The sequence below is a fragment of the Chiloscyllium punctatum genome, chromosome 49 (assembly GCF_047496795.1).
Source record: "Chiloscyllium punctatum isolate Juve2018m chromosome 49, sChiPun1.3, whole genome shotgun sequence".
In the NCBI taxonomy this organism is placed as follows: domain Eukaryota; kingdom Metazoa; phylum Chordata; class Chondrichthyes; order Orectolobiformes; family Hemiscylliidae; genus Chiloscyllium; species Chiloscyllium punctatum.
The window spans coordinates 11,825,056-11,852,912 of NC_092787.1; the positions used below are offsets into that span (position 1 = coordinate 11,825,056).

The window sequence follows — 27,857 nt, forward strand, 5'->3', positions numbered from 1 at the left end:
ACCTTGACTTCCAGAAAGCATTTGATAAAATTTCTTGTGAAAGCCTGCATCAGGCAGTGGGCATCTGGATTGCAATCTGGAGTCAGATAACAACATTGTCTCTGTCTTCATCTGCCTCTGACTGATATGAGGCTTGAGTGGGATACTCTAGGAAACTGCGCCGACACATCTTATGTACATAAACAACTCAGAAATCTAATACAATTTGGCCTGATTTGTGGGCTGGGGGTGGGGGGAAGGTGGGGATGCCATTAGGGTACTCATTAGGGTTGAGACGAATCACTTGGATGAAATTGCGAATGAACAAGTTTAAAAACCAAAATAGCATTGTTAAGCAACCAGAACCATGGCACATGTAGTTTGGTACAGTCATGTACAAGGTGGTACATGAGCTGTATGGAGGGTGTGCAGGAGGGAATTGGAGATGCTTGTTAGTGACTAATCCCATGGCTGAAAGAGATCTGGAATGAATGGGGGACAATGTCCATTCTTTCTGTGTAACCGATCAGCAAGCATATTTTGAATATATTTATGAAACGATCATGCTGTGGTTATGCAAAAATTGTCAAACTGACTTGGATTGTAGCTCTCTTTCTTTAAAGGGGCAATTTTAACCTTTCATAGCTTCAATGCTCTCACCAAGCCTGAAAGGCACTGTGCCAGTCTTGTGCTGCGATAAATCACTGCCCGCAGCCATGCAGAAAACAATTAAACACTTGAAACAAAATGGATCACACACAGCCACTAATTTTCAAGGTTTACACTGCACTCTTCCAGCAGTCAATGGCCACAGGTCCTGATGTGGTCAAACTGGTTGATTAAAAACATAAGGGTAGGAGTCCATTCAGCCATTTGGGCTTTCTCTGCCATTCTAGGTCATGGCTGACAGCTGCTTCAAATAAATTTTCCTACACTGTCCCCCTATCCCTTCATGTAGTATCTAGAAATCAAATTAAGTTTGTCTTGAGCTCTCTCAAAGGTTGAGCTTCTGTGGTCCTTCTTGGCATACAGAATTCCAAAGATTCAATTAAGTTCGAAATGAAGAAATTCCTCATAAATGTCTCGTCACGTATTTGGAGACTGCATTTAGATCTCCCAGCCAGAGGAAACATCTTGTCCACATCCGCTTTGTTGAACTCATTAAAAATGTTGACAGTTTCTAATGAGAATGCCTCTCATTTTCCTAAACTTCAATGAAGACACACCCTGTCTTCTAAGACTCTCCCTATGGAATGGTGTCACCAAATCCAAGAATTTCTCTTGGTGAACCTTGGTGTTTCCTCTTGGCAACTCGATCCTTGCCTGGAAATAGGACCAGAACAATATCCCAAGTGAATTCTCACTAGGGTTCTTGACCAAGGCATTGTTCCTGCTGTACTCCAATCCTCTTGCAATAAAATGACCAACCTCCAAATCCTGCCAAATCCACTCTGGTCATTATGATAAGAGACAGCAAGTTGCCTGGTCATCCAACATAGTATGGTAGCCTCAGCGTAGCCTCCAGACGCGAAACACGCACAGGTTCTTAACATGGGCTGTACTCCAACGGTAGAGTTCTCCTTGCTTCAAGGAACTACCACAAGAAAAAGGAATCATAAAGGGGACGTTGAGTGGCCTCCTGGCATGACATTCGGATAAATTTGGGGGTGGGCCATTTTGTTTGTCCTAGCCCTTGATGCCTGCAGACACCAGATGTTCACAGCAAGGTTCACGCTTTCTGTCAGATAACTGTGGCTGGTGAGCAAAGGGTGAGATTTCATCTTTGAGCCTGCAGTGGTCAAATGTGCTTTCACTTCTCTGAGCCCTTCTAATAAATGAAAACTAGTGTGACCATCATTCAATCAAAACATTCAGGAAGCCTTGTTTTGCTGTCCATCTGCCTCATTTTTGCAGGCAGGAGATGGCAGGTACGGATTTATCATACTCTTCGCACAGTGTAATTGATGTGAGGAAAGGTTTATGACAACAAATCAAGATGTGAATATGAGCATTAACTATAAGGATGCGTGCCCCGAAGCCAGGATTCATAAGCTCTAATTTTGTTGCATCTTTTTTACACAGTGATATGAGTCACGGAGAGAGAGAGAAAGAGAGAGAGAGAAAGACTTTTCTTCCCCATTGTGAACCAAACACAAAAACCTCTTCAGCTGGTTTTCAGTTTAGTTCCATAGTGGTGCTGAATAAACTAAGACCAAAGTGAAATTGTTGCTACAGATCATTGTGCCTGAGGTACTGAGCAAGTAAGAGAAAAATTGTGAAGTGTCATCAAGATGGTCTAGGAGATCCCTCCTGTGTTCCAGTGAGTTTTCATACTCAACTTGATGTTTTCACTTGTGTCAGGATCAATATGATCGTGGCTATGTTGAATTGGGCAATGGTCTGCTTTTTTTTTGTAAAATCATGCTTCACACACTCTTATTACAAACCATTTTCAGTATTTGCTTAGCTTCCACTTTTCATTTTTGGAGTATTTATTTTCTCTTCCCTCATTTCTTTCTGATTGTGTTTTCATGGTTAATTTGTTTTGCATTGCTTGTGTTGCCAAAACCAATTGTTCACAATGAGGGAGGATTGACAATCACTTGGCCAAATAGAGGAGAGAAGGTTGAGAAAAGATTTAGGGTAGGTGTTTAAAAGCACAAACGTTCTGGACAGAGAGAATCTGTTGGCATTGACTGAGAAGCTGGGAAACAGTAAACACAATTTTAAGATTTGCAGCCACATTTGGTCAAAATCCTGGAGCTTCCTCCTTGCATTGTGGGTCCATTTACCCCACTAGAAAGCAGTTCACCCTCACCATCACTGCCACCATCACCTTCTCAAAGGGCAGCTAGGGACATACAACAAATGTTGATCCAGTCGGTGATGCCAACATCTCTTGAATGAATAAAAAATCCTCTTTCACTCCGTCAGTGTATTCCAAATTGTAATGATTTGTTGACAGTGTGGTGGAGGCAGAATTGTGACCTTCAAAAGAGAATTGGATAAAGATTTGAAGGTGAATAAATAAAAACAGCACTATGGGAAAGAAGGGAATTGTTCCTGCAATGAGCTGGCACTGACAGGACAGACCAAATGGCCTACTTCATGCTGCAACCATTCTGTGGCCCTGATACATAGAAGCATCCATTCTCACGGCTCCTACCTTCCCATCAAACAGGGATTTTTCTGTTCTCTTTGAGATTATCTTTTCCTTTCTTTTCCATTGCCTGCTCCTTAATTCATTATGTTTTGTTTGCTTTTCCATGGTCGCCACTGCTGCTTTCCCTTAGCTCGGAATCCACTAAATATTATTTTTAGCTTCTAAAAGCTTTGTGGCACTGTCGCATGTCAGCTTTCAACTCCTTGTGAATGAGAGCGTGTTGGTGTAGTACTGAGGTGTGACAGCTTCGACTGTGTTTTCATTACCTTTCTTCAAATCGAAAACAAATGTCTTGCATCAGAGCTTCGAAAGCTGTCCACAAGAATATTAATAGTGACAGCGCTGCAGCTTTTTGCAAGCTGTGTCAGATTTCAACAATTGCATGACATCTGTCTGCTCTGACCATGCCTCTGGGAGGAGGATGAAAACTGACCTTTTCTCCTGCATCCACATGTCAGTCTGTCAATCACAGAGAGGTGTCAGTTATCGATGCAGTAAGTATGAGGGGCAGCACCTTGTTTCAGATTTGGATTCATGGACAGACTTTGAGGCTGAACTTCCCAGTGAATGCCGGGCTCATTTCTGTACAGATCCCACTTGTGTCTTGCAGCCCCATGCACCCCACCCTTGGAACTCAATGATTTACGAAGTTGCCTCTAGATTTGCTGTGTGGGACAGAGATGCACCTCAGTACAAAGGGGCACTCAGTTGTACAGAAGACCCAGTGCTGCTGTGAACACCATTGTGGAGGGGCAGCCCCATGCACACTGCACTAATCTGTGGCCTATTTATCCTCATGGAGAATCTCATAATTCCACAGAGGCCAGTATCCCATCACCAAGTCATCCTTTATTTACATGTGCATATACGTGACACTGACCAGGCTAGCTCTGAGCCAGATCCTGGAGTGAGCAGATCCCCTGACACTTCTCCTGTTTGTTTCCCTAAAACTTTTTTCTTCTTTTATTTCTTTCTTTTCCCCTACACTACCACTGCACAGTAGGGGTTCTTATATTTCCCCCATATCACCCCTATTTGGGGGTGAGGGGATGGAAATAAAATTTTAAAAACTCTATTGTGCAAGAACTTTATTCTATATTTCCACTATCAGGAAAAACACATTCCTGTTTATAGCTGTCAGCCAGGGCTCCCTGACTGGACCAAGTTAACAGTGCCAGTCAGGGAACTCCCATTCTATGAGGTCGACCTGGCTGACCTTGTTACAATCACTAAGAGGGGTCTTGTGGCTCAGAGGAAGTGTTCCTCCCTTTAGGGCAGAAGGTCACATTGTAATGGCCACAGAGGTTTATCACAGCACATCCAGTGGGCTGACTTTATAATGAGGCAAAAATGGGTACTGCAGATGCTGGAGATTAGAGTCAAAATTAGAGTGGTGCTGGAAAAGCACAGCAGGTCAGGCAGCACCCGAGGAGCAGGAAAATCAATGTTTCAGACAAAAGCCTGATGAAAGGCACAAAATGTTGTTTTTTCCTGCTACTCGGATGCTGCCTGACCTGCTGTGCTTTTCCAGCACAACTCTAATCTTGACTTTATAATGAAGCAGCTTTTAACTAGGGACCTGGAAGGGGGAAGAGTAAACTGTTAGACAGAGCAGCACTTGTTTCATCCTGCTTCCCCTTGTGGTTCCTTCACAGGGACTTTGAGAGGAAGATTGACATCACCAAAATGCTGCCAAATTAACAGGAGCCCGGCCTGACTTCGCAAAAATACTGGTAGGTTCTGAAAATGGCACAATGTGTGATCTCCATTGGCTTCACGCCTCCATTACTGTCTCTAGCAAAGTGGGTGTAAGGTGGGACAACATTGTGGAACAGTCCAGATGGGGGAGTCTATCTGGTTTTTCCTGTCTCTGAAGCCAATTCTGTGAGGCTGGGAAATTCCTGGCCAGTGCTCCATACCATAGCTCTGCCTGAGGAAGAGGAAGAACAAGATACAGCAACGTTGGGGAACTATTATCTATTCAGAGAAGGCAGTGAAATCCCGAGTGAACAAATGTGTGTACTTGAGGCATCAGCTCAGAGTGACTTGTGCTCATGCATTCACAGTTGTTGCAGAAGATTACTTTTGCTTTGATCATCGCAAAGTGAAGAAGCTTATCAAAACTGCTGACCTAGGAACATGATTTGGAGATGCCGGTGTTGGACTGGGGTGTACAAAGTTAAAAATCACACAACACCAGGTTATAGTCCAACAGGACTTCCAATTAAACTTTTCGACTATAACCTGGTGTTATGTGATTTTTGTCCTAGGAACAAACAGTGAGTCACATTTAATGAGTGTGTCATACCCTGGTGTTGTTTATTGTGCCCCAGGCAGCTGTGAGCTTGAGTCCGAAGGCTGTAATGTCTACCTGGTGCTAGGGTTAACAACATCTCCCTGGGGCTGGGGAGGAATGTGGAAAGAGCGCGGAAGGATACAGTTTTCAACATCCACACTGGTACCAACTGATAGGGCTATAAACAAGGTTGTGCTGTAAAAAAAAACTGTGACCAGTCAGTAGCTAAACTAAAAAGCAGAAGCTCCGAGATTATTATCTCAGGTTATGGGCAAAGAACCTTCAGGTAAGTAAAGTTAAGGAGTTAAATGTGTGGCTCAAAAATTGGAGTGGAAGAAATTAGTTTCAGTTCATGAGACTCTAGGGTGAGAGGGAACTATTCTGGTGAAAACAACAAATGCTGGAGATCACAACGAGTCAAACAGCATCTACGGAGAGAGCAAGCGAGTGTTTCAAATCTAGATGACTCTATCAGAGCTGATGTGAAGTGTGGACAGGGTAACATTTATAAAATATTTGCAAGGGGGGGTTGTGTGGAGTGCTGGGGGGAGAAAGGATGTTGATAGTTCAGACTAAGTGATGGGAATGTGAGAATGGCAGAACAATGGTGTAGGTGAAAGTGAGGACTGCAGATGCTGGAGACCAGAGTCGAGATTAGTGGGCGGCACGGTGGCACAGTGGTTAGCACTGCTGCCTCACAGCGCCAGAGACCCGGGTTCAATTCCCGCCTCAGGCGACTGACTGTGTGGAGTTTGCACGTTCTCCCCGTGTCTGCGTGGGTTTCCTCCGGGTGCTCCGGTTTCCTCCCACAGTCCAAAGATGTGCAGGTCAGGTGAATTGGCCATGCTAAATTGCCCGTAGTGTTAGGTGAGGGGTAGATGTAGATGTAGGGGTATGGGTGGGTTACCCTTCAGCGGGGCGGTGTGGACTTGTTGGGCCGAAGGGCCTGTTTCCACACTGTAAGTAATCTAATCTAATTAGAGTGGTTCTGGAAAAGCACAGCAGGTCAGGCAGCATCTGAGGAGCAGGAAAATCGACATTTCGGGCAAAAGCCCTTCATCAGGAATGAGAACAGTGGTGTGTCTAGCTGACAGACTGGAAAGAACAAACAGTCGGACTGGGCTGGAGGTGGGGGGTGGGGTTTGGTTGGGGAGGACATGGTGACAGAGAATGTAATAAGCAAAGCTAAAGGGCGAAATGGGTTCACAATTTGAAGTTGTTGAACTCAATATTGAGTCTGGAAGATTGTAAAGTGCCCAGCACTGACATCCGGTTTCAGAAACTGCTACCACTCATGGACCTCAGAGATCCATCCGGTGGAAAAAAAATCATTAGAGACAATGTTGATGACAGTACTGCAGAGCTTTTATTTCAAATCCACTATCCAGATTGTGTCAGGAAAAGACACAGTGTACAGGCATTTAAAAACACCTGGCAAAAGGGGGGAAAGAAATGGTTTTTAAAAAAGGCAAAATTAGTGGCTCTTAAATGCATCTTGTCTTTGGAACAAAACAATGAATAAACAGTACGTATACACAATGAGAGGTTTCTTCCTCTCCTGGGAGACTGTAGGACCAGAAGCCATAATCTCAGAGTTTGGGGTAACCCGATTTGAACGGAGATGAGGAGGAATTTCTTCTTTCAGAGGATATGAATTTGTACTACAAAGGGATGCAGAGACTGGGTTGTTAACTACATTCAAGGCTGAGAGAGACCGATTTCTAACCAGTAAAGGAATCAAGGGTTGTTGGAAAAGGCAGGATAGTGGAGTTGAGGATTCTCAGATCAGGCACGATATCACTGACTTTGGAGGAGAATCGATGGGCTGAATGACCTCCTGCTCCTACATTTTGTGGTCTTATTGTAAAATGAGACTTTTTTTAATGTTAAATATTTCAAGGTGAACCTATTTTTTACAAAAGAAGTAAATGACAAGATAAACCAGCCACCTTTATATGTGGGTATGTGGATATGTGTCGTCATTTTGGATAACATGTAACAAGCTTTAATCCAGCAAGACATAAAAATAGTTCTCATATTACAGCTTGAGATATATATACAGAGGAATCTCAATTATCCAAATGACATGGGCAGGGAGTATTTTGTTCGAATAATTGAATGCTGGATAATAGAGTTTAGCCAAGCATTGGGACCTTGTGATCCTGTCGGATAATCCAAAATTCACATAATTGAATGCTGGATAATAGAGTTTAGCCAAGCATCGGGACCTTGCGATCCTGTCGGATAATCCAAAATTCGGATAATTGAATGCTGGATAATCAATATTCAACTGTATTTATGAACACAAGGTCTGAAAAAAAATTTGTCGGGTCACAATGACAGAGGATAGGGATATACAGAGCAAAAAACAGTGAGAAGCTAAGATTAGCATAGAGAAAGATGACTGGAAGAAATGCATCCATGGAGGTGATATCCATAGGGAACATGGGGAAGCTAGGAAGATTAAACGTAGAGATGAGCAGATTTACATTCTTATATCTGTAAATAATCCCACAGCAGGTTGAAATCACCATTACACGTTTAGTGTGATAGTTGGGGAAGAGACATCCTCAGCAATTATATATGGGATGAGCATTCCAATCAGTGCAAAGGATAATGATGAAATATGCATCTGGGAACATGTATACACCTGATCTCCTGATGAAGGGCTTATACCCGAAACGTCGATTTTCCTGCTTCTCGAATGCTGCCTGACCTGCTGTGCTTTTCAGCACCACAGCCTCGACTCTGATCTCCTTCCATGCCAAGTGGATATTTTTGCTGTTATGCTGTACGGAGTTAAAACATTATTTCATATTTTTCCCTGACACAGCAGGATGATTATTTCTTGGGGGAAGACTTGGGTTTATAATCCTGTTGTATGATCTTGTATACTCTAGTCATCTTCTCTAAAATAATGAGCACAGTAAATACATAATTTGGAAAATAGGTGGGTTTTGCACTTACTTCTCAGTCCAAATTTGCTCTCTGAAGGAGGATTTAATTCATTTGTTTGCAGCTTGTTTTCTTTTCTGTGTTAAGAAACACGCTGCAGTTGGGACATTCACATAACAAAGGCATCTGTCGTGAATCATAAAATTTGTGCTGTTTTATTCTAAATGCCAAAACACAGGGATTAAAAGCAGGTGAGTTGTGTTTACTTCAGGGAGGTATTTGACATTTATTCAGAAGAGGGTGACAACTGGGGTTGCTGATGTGAAAGCCAATTTACAAAGCTCACTTTTCATTTCTGCAATATGTTCAAACTGTTGGGGAAGAGTTGATGCATACTCTGGTAAACTTTGCTGCCAATTGTAATTATTCTGCTCCAGTATACGGTACATGGAATTCATTCTACCTTTGCAAATGATACAACTAATAATTTTCTCCTGTCAAATTCCACTCTGCATAAAAGAAGCCAAAATGTGTTGAAACAGGGACATCTCAGTATATCCTGCTTATTAGATTTGTGTGTGGATTGATAATGACACAGCCAGGTCAAAGTTGCCTTGGTGACTGGACAAACAGGCTAACTCCTTAACCAATGGTATTTGAAAGCTACTGGTAGAGTCAGAGGAGTTATAGTAAAGGAAATTGGGTGAATCTAAATCAAAATAAATATGGAAAGAAAAATGGAAAGTGAGGGAAAACTGACGGCTAAAAATGAGATTTTACAGTGCTACCCAAAATTATGAATGGTTTTACAGGAGGAACTGTTTTCAATGGCAGGAGGGTCAGCAACCTGAGAACATGAGCTTGAGCTGTTTGAGAAAAGAACCACAGGCTACATGAGGAAGGTTTTTAAACACTGAGATGTTGTGATTTGTAATATGCTCCCTGAAGGACAGAGAGGATGAAAACAAAGTCAGTAATAGCTTTCAGAAGGGCTTGGATAATCAGTTGGAAGAAAAATATTCACAGGGGTTATTAGAAAAGAGCAGGGAATGGGATCAGCTGGATAGTTCTACCAAAGACATGGTAGAAAGACAATGGGCTGGATGGTCTCCTTCTGTGCTGTCTCAGCCTATGAAAGGAGAAGAAAGAAAAAGCATTTAAAATTGCAAGATGAAAAACCTCTGAACAATTTACTGCCTTTGATCTTGCTGTACCATTCAATAAGGTGATGGCTGATCTGATTAGTCAGTGTCTCACGTACTCCCTGATAAACTTTCACACTCTTTAGAGTCATAGAGCTGTACAGCATGAAAACAGACCCCCCAGTCTAACTCGTCCATGCTGACCAGATATCCTAAATTAACCTAATCCCATTTGTCAGCATTTGGCCCATATCACTCTGAACCCTTCCTATTTATATACCCATCCAGAAATCTTTTTCAAAGAGTTGTAATTGTACCAGCCTCCACCAGTTCCTCTGGCAGCTCATTCCATACATGCACCACCCTCTGTGTGAAAAAGTTGCCCTTTTAATTTTTTTCCCCTCTCACCTTAATCTATGCCCTCTAGTTTTGGACTCCCCTTCCTTTGTGAAAAGACCTTGTCTATTTTCCCTATCATGATTTTATAAACCTCTATAAAGGTCACCCCTTAGCCTCCAACACTCTAGGGAAAATAGTCCCAGCCTATAGTCTATCCCTATAGCTCAAACCCAGCAACATCCTTGTACATCTTTTCTCAACCCTTTCAAGTTTCACAAAACTTTTCCTAAAGCAGGGAGACCAGAATTGCACAGAGTATTCCAAAAGTGGCTCATCAAGAATCTATCTACCTAGTCTATCTACCTCTACCTTAAAAATATTTAAGGACTCTGCGTTCATGGTGTTTGAGGATATGCATTTGAAAATATCAAGATGCTCAACGATTCTCTTTATCTCAGTCTTAAATGAACAATGCTTTATTTTTAAACAGTGGCCACTAATGCTAGATTCTCCCACAAAAAGAGATATACTTTCCATATGCGCTGTCAAGATCTCACAGGATCTTAGATTCCAAACAAATTGCTTCTTACCCTTTTAAACTTCATTGGATAAGTCTATCCAATCAAACCATCCCTCATAAGAGGTGTTAGTCTAGTATATCATCTCTGAACTACTGCCAATATATTTTTCCTTTAAATAAGGATGCCAGTAACATACAGAGGTTCTTGTGGTGCAATGTTACTGCCTGTATCTCTGGGCCAGGAGGCCTGTGCTCAATTTCCATCTGCTCTATAAGTGCATCTGAACAGGTCAATTCAAAAATATCCCCTGATAGTGTATCCAGTAGCCCAGATGTGGTCTCACGAATGCCTCATACACCCAAAATATAACTCAATTAAATTCTCCTCACTATAAAACAATAAGGTTCTATTTCCTAATTACTTACTGTCCACGAACATTACCCTTTTGTATTTCATGCACGAGAACACTGAGATTCTCCTGCTTCACAGAAATCTGTAATTACTCACCATTTCTTGCCAACAGTGACAATTTGACATTTTCCTATATTATGTACTACTTACCCACTTGCATCATCCATCTCTATCCCTTTGTAGCCTCCTTGGGTCCACTTCATGACTTATGTTCCTACCTATCTCTGTATCATCTACAAATTTAACAACCATGTCTTGGGTCTGTTCATTCAGGTTATTTATATAAACTGTAATAAGTTGAGGCCCTGGCACTGATCCCTGTGGTTACCACCTGTTATATTGTGTCAATCAGAAAATTACCCATGAACTCTTCTCTGCTTTCTTTTAATTCACTAATTTCTATCCATCGAACAGTCCCACCACCCTGCGGCCGACCATTTCAATTCCCCCTCCCACTCTGCCAAGGACATGCAAGTCCTGGGCCTCCTCCACTGCCAAATCCTAGCCACCCGACACCAGGAGGAAGAATGCCTCCTCTTCCACCTTGGGACCCTCCAACCACACAATATCAGCATTGATTTCACCAGTTTCCTCATCACCCCTCCCCCCACCTCATCCCAGATCCAACCCTCCAACTCGACCCATCCTCTTGAACTGTCCGACTTGTCCATCTTCCTTCCCACCTATCCGCTCCACCCTCCCCTCTGACCTATCACCATCATCCCTCACCTGCATCCACCTATCGCTTTCCCAGCTACCTTCCCCCAGCCACACCCTCCTATTTATCTCTCAGCCCCCTTTGCCACCCCCCGCCCCCAAAATTCCTGATGAAGGGCCTATGCATGAAAAGTCAATTCTCCTGCACCTCACATGCTGCCTGACCTGCTGTGCAACTCCAGCTCCACAATTTCTGAAAATACTCTATCCATGCCAATGCTACCATTGAATGGTGGGTGTTTATTTTCCACAATAAACTTTGTGGCACCTAGATGTAGGTTTGCTTGCTGAGCTGGAAGGTTCATTTTTCAGACATTTCATTACCATAACCATGTAACATCTTCAGTGAGCCTCTGGACGAAACACTGCTGATGATTCCTGCTTTCTATTTATATATTTGGGTTTCTTTGGGTTGGTGATGTCATTTCCTGTGGTGATATCATTTCCTGTTCTTTTTCTCAGGAGGTGGTAAATGAGGTCCAAGTCAATGTGTTTGTTGATAGAGTTCTGGTTGGAATGCAATGCTTCTAGGAATTCTCATGCGTATCTGTTTGGCTTGTTCTTGGATGGATGTGTTGTCCCAGTTTGTGGTACCTATCAAATTCTGGCAATGTAAGTATAGTACAGCCTTCAGCTGATGTTACTTCCTCAAAGAACTCCAATAAATTAGTTAAACATGATTTTTCTTTCTCAAACCTGAACTTTTCTCTGTGCTCTGCTGTCATGATTTTATGTGGAGGTGTCGGGGTTGAACTGGGGTGGACAAAGTTAAAAATCACACAATGTCAGGTTATAGTCCAGCAGGTTTACTAGGAAGTACAAGCTTTTGGAGTGCTACTCCTTCATCAGGAACCTAGTTAGGCAGAATCATAGGACACAGAATGTATCACAAAAGATCAAAGTGTCATACAACTGATGAGATGTGTTGAACAAACCTAGATTGCTGTTAAGTTTTTACTCTCTTAGAATGAGGTTGCAGGTTTCGAATCATTAATATGTAAATCTCAGAACTTCTTTCAAGTAACATTCCCAAGATAACTTAACATTTTAAAACAAAAGGTGACATCTCAGCTCAGACAATGTCACTCATTAAAGGTGTGAGATTAGTGTCTGTCTGTATCCCATCCTTGAGTCAGACTGGTTCTGTTTCCAAAGTAGGAATTGATAAAATGTCACATGGACACGTGTGTGTGTGGGTGTATGTGAGTAAGAGAGAGAGAGAGAAGTATTTGTGCATGAGTGTGACGGAGTATATGCCTGTGAGTGTGAGTATAGTGTAGTGGGGTCACCTGTAGTGGCATGAACCAAAGATCCTGGTTGAGGCCATCCTCAACAGGATCTTGAGTTCATGTCAAACTACAGATGACCCCACTACACGCACACACACACACACACACACACACACTCCATCACATATGCACACACACACACACACACACACTCTCTTCCATGAATGTGCATACACATCTATGGGGTGAATTGGCATTTGCAGATTTGTATTTGCAGATGTATTCTATTTGTTCAAAAAGCACAATCTGTAGGCAGTCAGTCCATGTGACATTTTTATCAATTCCTACTTTGGAAATAGAACTGGTCTGCCTCAAGATTGGAATACAGACAGATTCTAACCTCACACCTTTAAAACATTGTCTGAATTGAGATGTCACTTTTTTAATATAAAATCTTAAATTATCTTGGGAATGTGACTTGTAAGTAGTTCTTGGATTTACATATTAATGATTTAAAATATGCAACCCATTTTAAGTGATTAAAAGCTTAATAGCTATCTAACTTTTTTCAGTATATCTCATTTATTGTATGACACTTTGATCTTTTGCTGCAAATTCTGTGTCCTATGATTCTCCCCCACTAGGTATCTGATGAAGGAGTAGCGCTCCAAAAGCTTGTACTTCCAAATAAACCTATTGGATTATAATCTGATGTTGTGTGATTTTTAACTTGTCCACCCAATACTGGCACCTCCATATCAGGGATTTAATAATAGCATTCAGTACCTTCACCATGACAGAAGTTGAGCTAACTGACTTGTAGTTTTTTGCCTCCCTCCCATTTGATTAAGGAGTTATATTCTATGCTTGTCCTCCTAATAGAACTTTCCAAAGTGCAGCACAGAGGGATTTGGAAGTTTGTGTGCATGAAACACAAGAAGTTAGCATTCCGATGCAACAAATAATTAAGGCAGCCAATGGAAATTTGACTGTTATTGCTAGGGATTTGGAGTTTAAAAAATAGGGAATCCATCGTGTATTGGTGAGGACGCACCTGGAGTACAATTTTCATTTATGCATTTATAGAATGAATATATCTGACTTTGGACACAGTTCAAAAGAGATTAACTTGGCTGATTCCTGAAACTGAGGGGTTGACTAAACAGGTTGGCCCTTTATTCATTAGGGTTGAGAAGAATGAAGAGCAATCTTGTTGGAACATACAAGATTATGACGGGGCTTGGCAGGATAGATGTTGAGAAGAGGTTTCCGCTGGTGGGGGAGGGAAATTAGTACAGAAGAAGAGGACACTGATTGAAAACTGAGATACAAAGCAATCTATTTCTACCAGAGGGTAGTGATTGGCTGGACTTCTCTATCCCAGAGTTGCAGAAGCTGAATCACGCAAGTTATTAAAGGGGAAGTCGATAGACTTTTGAAATTGTAAGGAGGTTTAGGGTAATGAGCAAATGGCACAAAAAAAAGAGTTGAGGCCTGGGACAGACAAGCAATGATCGAATGGAATGGTGGGGCAGGCCCAAGGGGCTGAATGGCCTACTCCTGCTTCTATTTCTTATGTTCGCCAAATCTCAGGAATTTTGAGAAGTTTAAACCAGCACGTCAACTATCTCACTTTTGAAATTTGAGTGAGGTCTATTAAGCCTTCAGGACATGGTTGTCAGCTCCAACAATCTGCTCAATGCCACTTCAGTGGTAATTTTATTGAATTGCTCCCTCCTATTTCTATTACTATTACTATTTCAATGATTTTACCTGTATTCTGTATCGTGAAGTCTGATATAAAGTTACTGTTCAATCTTTTTCAACATTTTCATGGGATGTGGGCATTGCTAACTGGGCTCAAATTGTCCTTGAACTGAATGGAGGTTGAGCTGTTTGTTTCAAGTCACATGTAGGCCAGATTAGGTTAGGATGGCTGATTTCCTTCAGAAAGGACATGAATGATCCAGAGGTGTTTTTACAACAATTGACAATGGTTACCTGGGGCTGAATGTTATATTTCTTTGTTAAGTATCAGTGTCGCCATTGTTTTGGTGGGTTTCTCTTTTTTTTGGGTGGCCGAACAAGATCTCTCCCTGTTTGTTCCCAATGTGTCTCATTAACTACCCACCCAACCCCTCTGGTGCTTCTCATGTACAATTCTAGTTCTATCTTACCATGCACCATTCTAATAGTCTCAGGGTCTGCTGGCGAAGGGCATATACCTCCATCATTCCAGCTACTGAAGTAAGACTCACCTCTTATTGTCCGAGGGATGATACACCACTCTCTCAATCACTTCTTGCCTTTATCATCCCAATCCAAACCACTTCTACATCCTGTTTTCCAGAATTTAAGTCATCTCTCAGTATTACGCTAATGTCATCATTCGTTAACAGAACCACCTTTTGTAGCCTCTTGTAGTTTCCCATCCTTCCTAAAAATCATATCCCCTTCGATATTCAGTTTTCAGTCCAGGTCATCTGGCAGCCATGTTTCTTCAATGGTGATCAGATAGTACTTATTTATTTCTGTTTCAGAAGTCGCAGGTTATAATCCAATTGGTTTATTTGAAATCACAAGCTTTTGAAGGGCTGCCAATTCGTCAGGCGAAGGTCAGTTCTGAAAGCTTGTGATTTCAAATAAACCTGGTGAATTACAACCTGGTGTCATGTGACTTCTGACTTTGCTACCCCAGTACAACGCTGGCACCTACACATCATTGTTTCTATTTATACTATCAATTCGTCTGTTTTGTTTGGTTTAGAATGCTGTGTGTATTCAGGTTCAGAGTCTTTAATTTAATCCTTTTCATTATTTTTGTAAACTCTAGATTTATCTGTTAATTTACTCTTAAATTTGTAGTCATCATTACTTACTGCCAAGGTCTGTTTTCATTTTCCATATTTCCTTGTTTCTATTCTTTTAATTTAATCTTCCCAATTTTGATACCTTCCCCTTCTCCTTAAATTAAACACTCACTACACCTCTAGTTATGTAGCTTGCTAGATAGGTTTGGATTGTTTTCACTGGAACATAGGATTTTGAGTGATGACCTTATATAGGTTTGGAAAATCATTAAGGGTATAGATAGGGATAATGATAGGTCGCTTTTCCCTGGGATGGAGGATTTCAAGGCTAAGGGGCATATTTTTAAGGTGGGAAGAGAGGGTTTTAAAATAGACATGAGGAGCAAATGTTTTACACAGAGGGTGGTTTGCATGTGGACTGAACTTCCTGAGGAAGTGGTGGATCTGGACACAGTTACAACATTTAAACACTATTTGGACAAGTACATAAATAGGGAAGGTTTGATAAGATATAGATCTGGAGCAGACAGGTGGGAATAGTTTAGTTTGGGATTATGCTCAGCATGGACTAGGTGGACCGAAGGATTTGTTTCCATGCTCTGTGACTTTATGCCGAGTCCCACCCTGGTCAGGATTAGTCTTCCCTATTGTACAGACTCTATTTTGCCCAGTTTTAGTGCCTGTGATTCACAAATTCACAACCCATTATTCCCACAAAAGTATTTTTGAGCCATTGATGCAAAGTGGCGCAACTGTACCCAAAACTAAAATTGGATCATCTGTACTTTGTGACCTTCCAGTCTATCTGCAAAATTATTAACAAATTTTCCCAATTTTTAAGAATGGCTGCCGAGTAGCTGTCCTTTTTAAGCTGTCCTTTTAAGATTTACATAGCACTTAAAATGGAAAATGTTATTCACAAGAAACATTGAGATAATTGTTCTTTTGGCCATTTGAAAGAACTAACACAAGTTCAAAAGACATCATTACTCCTCTTTTGACAGACCTCTCTTAACTGGGGAAATGAATAAAAGTGAGGTAGAAGCTGTGAAGTCCTTGGTTAAGTGGAAATTGACTTTAGAAGAGTGCTCATCATATTGTGCCATTTCCAACCTCAAAAGGATTGGTGTAAATTCCTAAGCCGTGTACCGATAAGCAATTATAACACTAAGAAATGAAAATCAAAACAGATGTCTCCAATTGCACAGAGGCTTCTTATAAGTTCACAGATAAGATTTTACCTCAAGGCATAATGATGATGTAAGGCCGTCTCAGTTTCTCAAGCCATGCTAATGCTTCTGGAATGTTCCTTTTAGCTGTTGACCAGTTCACTGTTGACAGACTGTCTCCATTATTATGTTGTTCAAAAACCTGTACACAAAGATGACTGAATGTTGCCGAAAAAACTATGTTGAAGCCTTGAACTATCAGTTACACAGAAATAAAACTGACAACTGGGGACTGTTGAAGGGATCTTCGAAACAATGGTTTCAAAGGTATTGGATTTAACAGTTATTGGAACAGTGAACAATTTTGATTAATGGTATTATTTGCCAACTGATAACGGATACTGTAGTACTAGGTTCTGCAGAACAGAAGCATGCAAATTCAGAAAGCTTTAGTGATTTTTAAGATCATCTTTGAGTATCTATCTGTAAAATACACAGTGACACAGATCGGATAATTACTGAGCTGCTTTGCTTCTCTTATTTCAATGCCATAATGTTAGCTTTGTTTCTAGAATTCCCAGCTGACTCAAAGTGAAATTACATTGAGAAATTCCTATGCACCATGCCCTCATATGAAAAAAAAGCTATTTATTCATTTTGCATTGATAATTTAATTTGCAGAACACTCTGTGTTGTCCTACTTTTAGATTATATACGTATACTTTATTTCTTCAGTAGCAGGCTGGCCAGTTTGAAATGTTTTATTGCAACACTTGTTTAAGTGAAGGGTTTGTACTGATAATCAGGTTGATGTCAATACCTGAGTGAAGTAGTGGAGATATGTCCTCTCTCTCATTGTTGTGTTCTGGCATGGATTCCAGCCCACACAGGCACTGAACCTTTAAGACAATCACATGACATCACAGCATGTTACATTCTGATTTAAAGGTACCTGCCTCACCTTTAGTAATGGTCTGTGTAATGAGTCAGTACAGCTAGTACGGTAACACCAGTAAGTGTAGAACTCAAGACGATGAATGTAAGTCTGTGATATTGTCGGCTTGTAAATAGTAGATGTGGTAAATAAACTTCAATATATCTGGTTCAATAGAATGTGACTCTTTGCAGTTTAGAACATAGAACAGTACAGCACAGTATAGGCCTTTCAGCCCTCGATGTTGTGCTGGCCTTCTATTCTACTCTAAGATCTAACCTACATACCCCTTCATTTTACTATCATCCATGTGCCTATTCATGAGTTGCTTAAATGTCCCTAATGTATCTGACTCTACTACCATTACAGGCGGTGCACTCCATGCAGCCACGACCCTCTGTGTAAAGAATCGACTTCTGGCATTTCCCCTGAACCTTCCTCCAATCACCTTAAAGTTATGCCCCCTTGTGATAGCCATTTCTGCCCTGGAAAAATGTCTCTGACTATCCACTCTATCTATGCCTCTCATCATCTTGTACACCTCTATCAAGTCACCTCTTATCCTTCTTCGCTCCAATGAGAAAAGCCCCAGCTTCCTCAACCTAAGACATGCTGTCCAGTCCAGGCAACATCCTGATAAATCTCCTCTGCACCCTCTCTAAAGCTTCTGTATCCTTCCTATAATGGGGCAACTAGAACTGAATACAATATTCCAAGTGTGATCTTACCAGAGCTTGATAGAGCTGCAGCACAACCTCGCAGTTCTTAAACTCAACCCCCCGTTAATGAAAGCCAATACGCCTTCTTAACAGCCCTATCAACTTGGGTGGCAACTATGAGGGATCTATGGACACGGCCCCCAAGATCCCTATGTTCCTCCACACTGCCAAGAATCCTGCCTTTAACCCTGGATTCTGTATTCAAATTCAATCTTCCAAAATGAATCACTTCACACTTTTCCAGGTTGAACTCCATCAGCCACTTTGCAGCCCAGTTCTGCATCCTGTCAATGTTCCGTTGTAATCTACAATAGCCCTCCACACTATCCACCACTCCCCAAACCTTCGTGTCATCAGCAAACTTACTAATCCACCCTTCCACTTCCATTTATAAAAATCACAAAGAGCAGAGGTCCCAGAATAGACCCCTGCGGAACACCACTGGTCACCAAGCTCCACGCTGAACAATTTCCATCTACTAAACCCTCTGCCTTCTATGGGCGACCCAATTCTGTATCCAGACAGGCAGATTTCCCTGTATCCCATGCCTCCTAACTTTCTGAATGAGCCTACCATGGGAAACCTTACCAAATGACTTGCTAAAATCCATGTACACCACTCCACTGCTCTACCTACAATGTGTTTTGTTACATCCTCAAAGAATTCAATAAATCTTCTGAGGCATGACCTGTCCCTCTCAAAGCCATGCTGACTACCTCTAATCAAACTGTCATTTTCCAAGTAATCATAAATCCTCTTTCTCGGAATCCTCTCCAATAATTTGCCCGCCATTGACTAAGACTGACTGGTCTGTAATTCCCAGGGTTATCTCTATTACTTTCTTGAACAAGGGAATAATATTTACCACCCTCCAATCATCTGGTACTACTCCAGTGGACAGAGAGGATGCAAAGATCATTGCCAAAGGTGCACCAATCTCTTCCCTCGCTTGCTGTAGTAACCTTGGATGTATCCTGTCTGGCCCAGGGGATTGATCCATCCTTATGTTTTTCAAACTTTTCAGCACATCTTTGTTCTTAACATCAACCTGTTTAAGCCTATTTCACACTGTCCTAACAAATGACAAGGTCCCTCTCAGTAGTGAAAACTGAAGCAAAGTATTCATTAAGGACCTCCCCTACCTCCTCCAACTCCAGGCACAAGTCCCACCCCCACTATCCCTGATCAGCCCTACCTCACTCTAGCCATCCTCTTGTTCCTTACTTAAGTGTAGAATACCTTAGGGTTGTCCTTAATCCTACCTGCCAACACTTCATGCCTCCTTCTAGCTCTCCTAAGTCCATTCTTCAATTCCTTCCTGGCTACCTCGTAACCCTATAGAAACCTGTCTGCTCCTTGCCTCCTGTACGTTAAGTAAGCTTCCTTCTTCCTCTTGACCAGAAGTTCTACATCCCTTGTCACCCAAGGTTCCTTCACCCTACCATCCCTTCCTTGTCTCAGTGGAACAAACCTATCCAGCACTGGTGCTCCCTAAACAACCTCCACATTTCTGTTGTGCATTTCCCAGAGAACATCTCTTCCCAATTTAGGTGCCCCAGTTCCTGCCTAATAGCATTGTAATTCCCCTCCCCCAATTAAATACTTTCCCATACTGTCTGCTCCTATCCCTCTCCATGACTATCTTAAAGATCAGGGAGTTGTGATCACTATCACTGAAATGCTCTCCCACCTGACACCTGACTTGGTTCATTGCCAAGCATCAAGTCCAATTTGGCCTCCCCCCTGGTTGACCTACCTATACATTTGAGTCAGGAATCCTTCCTGGACACACCTGACAAAAATTGCTCCATCCAAACTATTTGAACTAAGTCTTCTCACATAAGTAGTAAACCATAAACAATATAATTCTGGCAGCAAGTGAGAGCTTAATGCTAATCATCATAATGGCTAGTTAGTGGATTCTCAAAGCTGAAAATGTGACAGCACAATGAGCAATTGTGAAAAGTCTTTTATTTTCCCTAACACTAATCCATCAATCTATCTGAGCTCAATGTGGAAGCTACAACTTCAACCTACAGCCAGTAGCTACAAACTGTACTGAAGCACATACTGAACTACTGTGAGTACTCTACCTCACTCTGTAAGAAGAAAAAATGAGGCTTGTGCTGATCTGAAATAAAGAGAAACAGCAACTGAAAACTACTGAAGGACAACTCTGACAAAAGAGCATTCTTAGAACAGATGACAGCAAACAAAATACTGGGGAAGGAGAAAAAGTCTTATGTTGGTCGATTCTGTCATTTTCTTTTTCCAAATCAATGCAGAAAAAGCCCACATGACATTATCACTATATTTTTTGGCATGAACGCAACCTACAGTCAGAAAACTGATATCACTTGCCTGTAATTTTTAAAGGCAGCAACATATTCTAAGAATAGAGCAGAGAGGGTAAACAAACACCAAGTCATGACACTGCAACACAAATCTTTACAGTGGTATTTTAGAGAGCACAGAGCCATACAAAGGGAAGATAGAAAGCAAGGCTCTAATGATGGACTACACAGCTTTGATATTATGCCAGAACTTCAGCTAATTATAGAAAAAAAATCAATCATGGATCAGCAGATAACTGACAGGCAGTAAAACTATTTCTTCCTTTGGACACTGAAGTGTTAAGAGAAAAAGATCCTCAAGTTTTACTGTGGATATCACAAAGATCCTGACCTTTTTCAGATTTTACAAGACCAAATTGGTGCACTCCACATAAAATGAGCTAACTGCTTACTACCATCTGAACCAATTGTCTATCTTCAATGGAAATATGAATCCTAGGCGTAGAAACCTGAAAATATCATTGAAACAGATGGACAAGCATCACTTTGATCTATCGACAGACATGGGCTTACATATCATTATGATCCATGAGGTAACAACTCCATTTGTTGAAAGATCAAAGATTCCAGGCTGCAACTTTGACCTAATTAGCAAATTACATTGGTTAATGACCATCTGCAACAATACAAGGAGGCCATCATCAGTGGGTGACCTGAGCATACCCAACTGATCCCTTTTCATTCTCAGAATTTAATCTCCTTGTTTTGGATGTATTCAATTTAGAGAGTAGGACAGTATCCTGTTCCTTGGACTGCCACCAATACCTACCACATCTGGCCATTAGGAGGCAGTAGAGATTACTACATGTGATAATATCCCTCATGTCATAGGAAGGGAGCACAATCATTTTCCCAATGATTTTCTTTAACCTCCCTATTTTGGATTATGATGAATAGGAATAAGAACAGAAACTCAGTAGGTCTGGCAGCATCCGTGGAAAGAGAAAGTTAACATCTTTACTCCAAAAAGATATTTCTTTGCAAGGCAAGTTTTGACGAAGTGTCTTATTGGACTCAAAACATTAACCCTGTTTCTCTCTCCACAGAATCTGCCAGACTTCGTGGCTTTCCCCAGCGTCTTCTGTTTTATTTCAAGACAAGCGCCCACAGTTCCTTGCTTTCGTTACAGTTTAATTGACACCACCCGCCTTTCATCTACAATTTTGACCATATCACAAAAAAAGTGAAGAACAAATAAAAACGTGGTTCAGGTATGGTCCTTCCACTGTTCCTTCACATCATCTACAAAAATAAACCTCACAGCTGAAGACGCTGTGTAGGATGCTATTGGATTTGGTGGCTTACGTCTGACTGAACAAGGAGGTGGATGGGAGACTTGGGAAAACTTGAGTCTCTTCTTTATGTTTGATATTTACCTTTTCCAATCAGCTGCTATGGTAATTGACTACTGCAAAATAGAATAAAATCTATGAATTCACATAGGATCCAACCATAGCTCTCAAAGTGCTTCACAGTACATAATACTTCAAGGTATAGAGGGGAAGTGTGGCAGCTAGTCTAGGCATTTTAACCAACTTAGAGTCATAATGTCATACAGCACAGAAACAGATCCTTTGGTCCAACTCGTCCATGCTGACCACATTTCCCAAATGAAAAACTAGTCTCATTTGTCCAATATCCCTCTAAACCTTGCCTATCTATATTACCTGTCAAAATATCTCTTAAATGTTGTAACTGTACCTACCACTAACACTTCCTCTGGCAGTTCATTCCATATATGCACCATCCTCCTCTATATGAAAAAAATTGCCCTTCAGGTGCTTTTAAATCGTTCCCCTTTCACATTAAAACTATGCCCTCTAGTTTTGAGCTTGGAGCAGGTGGAAATGTGAACCTAGGCCTCCTGGTTCAAAGGTAGGGAGCCCATCACCACACCACATATCCCCATCTTCGTAGTTTATTTTACAATTAGACCTCATGACTATTTTAAGATCTTGCTGTAAAATTTTATTCTTCTGTTACTTTGAGGCTGTTGGTTTGAGGAGAGTACAGTAAAAATTGTAGCATTGAGGCAGTCTGACCAGATCTTTATCATTCAGTTGAACCATTTGAAGAGGCAGAGAGGGCTTTGCTTCAGCAGAATAGATTTCTGAAAATGTCACTTGTTGTGAGGTACTTTTACAGGTCTTGGGCAGTGAGTTAGCAATTTGGCAATGCAAAGATTCAGGAGAAAATGCCCTACCATTTAATGAAAGATGGGGTTACTCCTAATAAGTAGCAATCCTTCTTTGCTGCATTAACTGTGCTAGATTACATGCTGTGCTTTGATTCTGAATAAAGTTTGAAGAAGGATTTTCTATCACAGCAGAGTAATGCTAATTGAACCAAGCACAGTATTGATATTTAGTCAAAGTGCAAGAAATGACTAACTTTCCTTGGACTTTCTTATTGCCATCTACTTTTCATTGGGCTCATCATCAGATCTTCAAGTTGCTTGGTAGATTGTTTTTTTTCATTGAGAACTTAAGGCAGCCTTAATTGAGTTGATAAATCACCATTTGTTGTTTTTCTTCAGAAAACATTGATTTGTTGAAACGAGCTGAGGACTGTTCACAAACCTGGAAACACCCTTCAGCTTTGCCAGCAATGAATACTTGGTCATTTGCCTCTGCACCTGTGTCTGTTATTGCTGGGATCACTTTCAAGGCTGTGGATCCTACACATTGAGACATGCCAGGAGACAGAAATGCCAAAACCACTGACAATCAAATTGTAACTTGAACAGAAGAAGGTAGTCCTCTATAGAGAGTTCTGCTTTTGTGATGGTGAGGGGTAGAGGTGGGGGATCTTGTTTAGTTTCAGTGTCGACATATTGGTATCTATATCTTGAGGCAGTTTGTTCGTGGCAAGATGCAGTATTGCCACTGTATCTGAAACTGAAGGTGGTTGGACGATCAATTTCTCTAATTTTCTAGTTTAAGAAACAAATTTTGTTTAAAATGAAATGTTCACAAAAGATCACACAAGAGAAATATAACATCAAATTTATAACTTCTGAAATTCTCTTTTTGTGAAGCTGAATTGCTTTTGTGACAGGATGCCCGGTGACTAGAGAAGCAGCTATTGTTGAAATAATACCAGAGGGGATTGTGGCAATAAATCTGACTTCATTTCTTTACAAAATAATACCACAAGTGATTGACCTACAATTAAGGAAAAGCTTCCAGTTACACCATCGATCAGTGTCTCATTAACAGTATCTGTATGAAGGCAATGTGATTCCTCTTTTCAAGTCTCACCATCCTGCCCAGAAAGTTCTTCAGTCAGGTCAAAATAAATAACTGGATTTTGCTTTTATAGCCCCAGATTTTAGAAAATGCATTCTGTTCATCCACTGTCAGTTTGTCTAAATAGTATCAGACTGATCTATTTTAATGGGATGGCAATGGCATGGGTTCAATGTCTGCTGTAGTGAACTGAGCACATCGGCTGACATTTCAGTGCAGCAGTGTGGCAGTGCTGCGTTGCCAGTCGTGCTTTCTTTATGATGAGATGGTCAGCTTCATTTAGGTAAGCATTAAAAATTCCAATGACTTTCTTCACAGAAGAGCAAAAAAGGTTCTCCATATTTGTTGGCCAAAACATATCTATTGTACAATAATCACCAGAGCACTCAATTTTGTTATCCTGTTCGCTGTGGAGCCTGGATGTGGGCAGATGAGTTGCTTTATGACAGTAACTATGCTTCAGAAGCAAATATTGGTTTTTGGACTTCTTTTTTTCTTTTTTGTTTTTAATGCATGTTCAGAACTGTTGGGTAGATTTTTTAAAAATAATCAGAATTTGAAGATAAGCATCAAAGTGCTAATTATAAACTGGCAGGTATTTTGGAACATGTATCAACTCTTTTCAGTCCTGAGACCAAATTACAAGGAGAAAACTTTGTTACCTTATGGGACCATATTAAAGCACTGCATTTTCTTTCCAAGTGAATACATTTGGAGTTGTACACTGTGTGTGTGTGTGTGTGTGTGTGTGTGTGTGTGTGTGTGTATAATGTCAGAAACAGTGTGGAACAAGCACTAGAGATGATGGAGGAGGAAGAGATAATCTTATGAAATCTGTGTGACTTTACATATTGTGGTTCCCAAGGGGTGATATTATTTGACTTAGAGGAAAATGGTGCAGTGAGTAGGAGAACTAATTTGGACACAGATGTCTACAGTGTGCCACATGCATTCTGAATTCTGGGAATAGCGCAAAACTCTTCAGAGTTTTGTTTTCAAAATAGCAACAGCACATGCCAAAGGAAGCTCAAGAACATAGAGCAAGGTACACCAGTGGAAATCTTTCAAAGTAAAGAGAGCCAGTGGGAGCTTGATCCAATTACTGTTATAAAAGTCAGAAATTAAGTTTAAGTGGCCATCTGCGTTATAATTTGAATTAAAAATATTAATAGTTGTGGAAGAGTTTAAAAACGTATTTCCAATGTTTGCCTGATTTGTATCTGGGAGAAGTACTCGCAATTTTATGTGTAAACTATTGGGCTAGATGAGAATAACTTAAGGTAAACCAACAAAACATGAGGTTGTTGGTGCTGAAGGATAGTTGCAGTTAGTAGGTTGAGTTATTTTGCTTTCATTGGAAAGTTGCTCCATATTGGGGGAGGGATGGTGAAATGCGGAAAAATGGTAGCTTTTGCTGACCACAGGGTTAGCAGAAACTCAGGAGGAATACTGTGCAGGTCTGAGACATCATCATTTGCCTGAAAGAGGGATATTGTTCAGAGATCTATTGCAACAGAAAGAAATTACAAAATGAATAAAGGATAGAAATAGGGTTTATGCACTCACCCCAAGTAGCTAACAGAAACGGATTCCTTCTTGCGTCGCACAGTTACATTCATATCAAATCTGAGATTATATCATGCAGTTGTATAAGCATTTTGTTATCTACAACTGAATATATTTTCCTATTACACAACATTTCTTACAGTGGGTGGCATGGTATCACAGTGGTTAGCACCGCTGCCTCACAGCGTCAGAGACCCGGATTCAATTCCCACCTCAGGCAACTGTCTGTGTGGAGTTTGCACATTCTCCCCGTGTCTGTGTGGGTTTCCTGCGGGCGTTCTGGTTTCCTCCCACTGTTCAAAAATGTGCAGGTTAGGTGAATTGGCCATGTTAAATTGCCCGTAGTGGTGAGTGAAGGGGTAAATGTAGGGGAATGGGTCTGGGTGGGTTGCTCTTTGGAGGGTCAGTGTGGACTTGTTGGGCCGAAGGGCCTGTTTCCACATTGTAAGTAATCTAATCTAATCATTTCCCCTTAAAATTGCCTGAGTTAAGTGAGTATGGGTTTTGGTGATACATTTTGTTTATATGCTATATGTTACATCAGTTTCTGGGAGCTCCCTTCCCCCAGGCACCCTGTTTCCACCAGAATGCAGAGTTCCACCCACCTGCTTGCTACTGCGGCAAAATGCTACATGTCTACGCCTAATTTATTGTGGTTCTGTTCGCCGAGCTGGGAATTTGTCTTGCAAACATTTCGTCCCCTGTCTAGCTGACATCCTCAGTGCTTGGGAGCCTCCTGTGAAGCGCTTCTGTGATGTTTCCTCCGGCATTTATAGTGGCCTGTCTCTGCCGCTTCTGGTTGTCAGTTCCAGCTGTCCGCTGTAGTGGCCGGTATATTGGGTCCAGGTCGATGTGTTTGTTGATAGAATCTGTGGATGAGTGCCATGCCTCTAGGAATTCCCTGGCTGTTCTCTGTTTGGCTTGCCCTATAATTGTAGTGTTGTCCCAGTCGAATTCATGTTGCTTGTCATCTGCGTGTGTGGCTACTAAGGATAGCTGGTCGTGTCGTTTCGTGGCTAGTTGGTGTTCATGGATACGGATTGTTAGCTGTCTCCCTGTTTGTCCTATGTAGTATTTTGTGCAGTCCTTGCATGGGATTTTGTACACTATGTTGGTTTTGCTCATGCTGGGTATCGGGTCCTTCGTCCTGGTGAGTTGTTGTCTGAGCGTGGCTGTTGGTTTGTGTGCTGTTTTGAGTCCTAGTGGTTGCAATAGTCTGGCTGTCAGTTCTGAAATGCTCCTGATGTATGGTAGTGTGGCTAGTCCTTTGGGTTGCGGCATGTCCTCGTTCTGTTGTCTTTCTCTTAGGCATCTGTTGATGAAATTGCGAGTGTATCCGTTTTTGGCGAATACCTTGTATAGGTGCTCCTCTTCCTCTTTTTGCAGTTCTGGTGTACTGCAGTGTGTTGTGGCCCTTTTGAATAGTGTCTTGATGCAACTTCGTTTGTGTTGTTGGAGTGGTTGCTTTCATAGTTTAGGACTTGGTCTGTGTATGTGGCTTTCCTGTAAACCTTTGTGGTGAATTCTCCGTTCGGTGTTCTCTGTACCATCACGTCTAGGAATGGGAGTTGGTTGTCCTTTTCTTCTTCTCTAGTGAATCGGATTCCTGTGAGTGTGGCGTTGATGATCTGGTGTGTGTTCTCAATATACCAATATACCAGCCACTACAGCGGACAGCTGGAACTGACAACCGGAAGCGGCAGAGACAGGCCACTATAAATGCCGGAGGAAACATCACAGAAGCGCTTCACAGGAGGCTCCCAAGCACTGAGGATGTCAGCTAGACAGGGGACGAAACGTTTGCAAGACAAATTCCCAGCTTGGCGAACAGAACCACACCAACGAGCACCCGAGCTACCAATCTTCTCCCAAACTTTGAACGCCTAATTTACTTTGTTACCGAGTACTTTCCTCCTACTGAATCCTGACCCTTTTGAAAAAGACTAGTGACAAATTAGAGAACCAAATGATAATTATTTTATTATGCTGATAATAAAAAGAACTGTTGTGGGATTTGGTCACAAAACATTGGTTAAACATGTCAGCATACAGTGAAATAGAAATGAAATTTGATATGTCAATGGCCCTAATGATGCAATGTGCCTTTGGTAGCAAACACCTCGATTGCTATGAGGCAGAATGCTTTCAACTTGACTGTGAGAATCATAATGGACGCTCTCTCTCAATCAATTGTTTTTGTTTATATAATCACTTGTAACCTTGCAAGAGCGAATCACACTTAATTAGAGTGCTGTAGATTTTAAGAAAATATGTTGATTGTCTTAATCTATTTTCTTTACTAATGCTATTATTTTGTTTCTGAAATGCATGAAATGCAAACTGAGTTGTCATTAACATTATAGCT

General features: G+C 41.3%; 1 long non-coding RNA gene across 1 annotated transcript in view; it reads left to right on the plus strand.

The window, feature by feature from the left end:
• Positions 1-21,997, plus strand: part of LOC140469390 (uncharacterized) — a 48,100-nt gene extending 26,103 nt beyond the window's left edge. Inside the window, exons 2-3 of the long non-coding RNA XR_011956087.1 lie at positions 4,798-4,875; positions 21,725-21,997. This is a non-coding gene — a long non-coding RNA (uncharacterized lncRNA). The remainder of the gene's footprint in view (positions 1-4,797; positions 4,876-21,724) is intronic.
• The last annotated feature ends 5,860 nt before the right edge of the window (positions 21,998-27,857 follow it).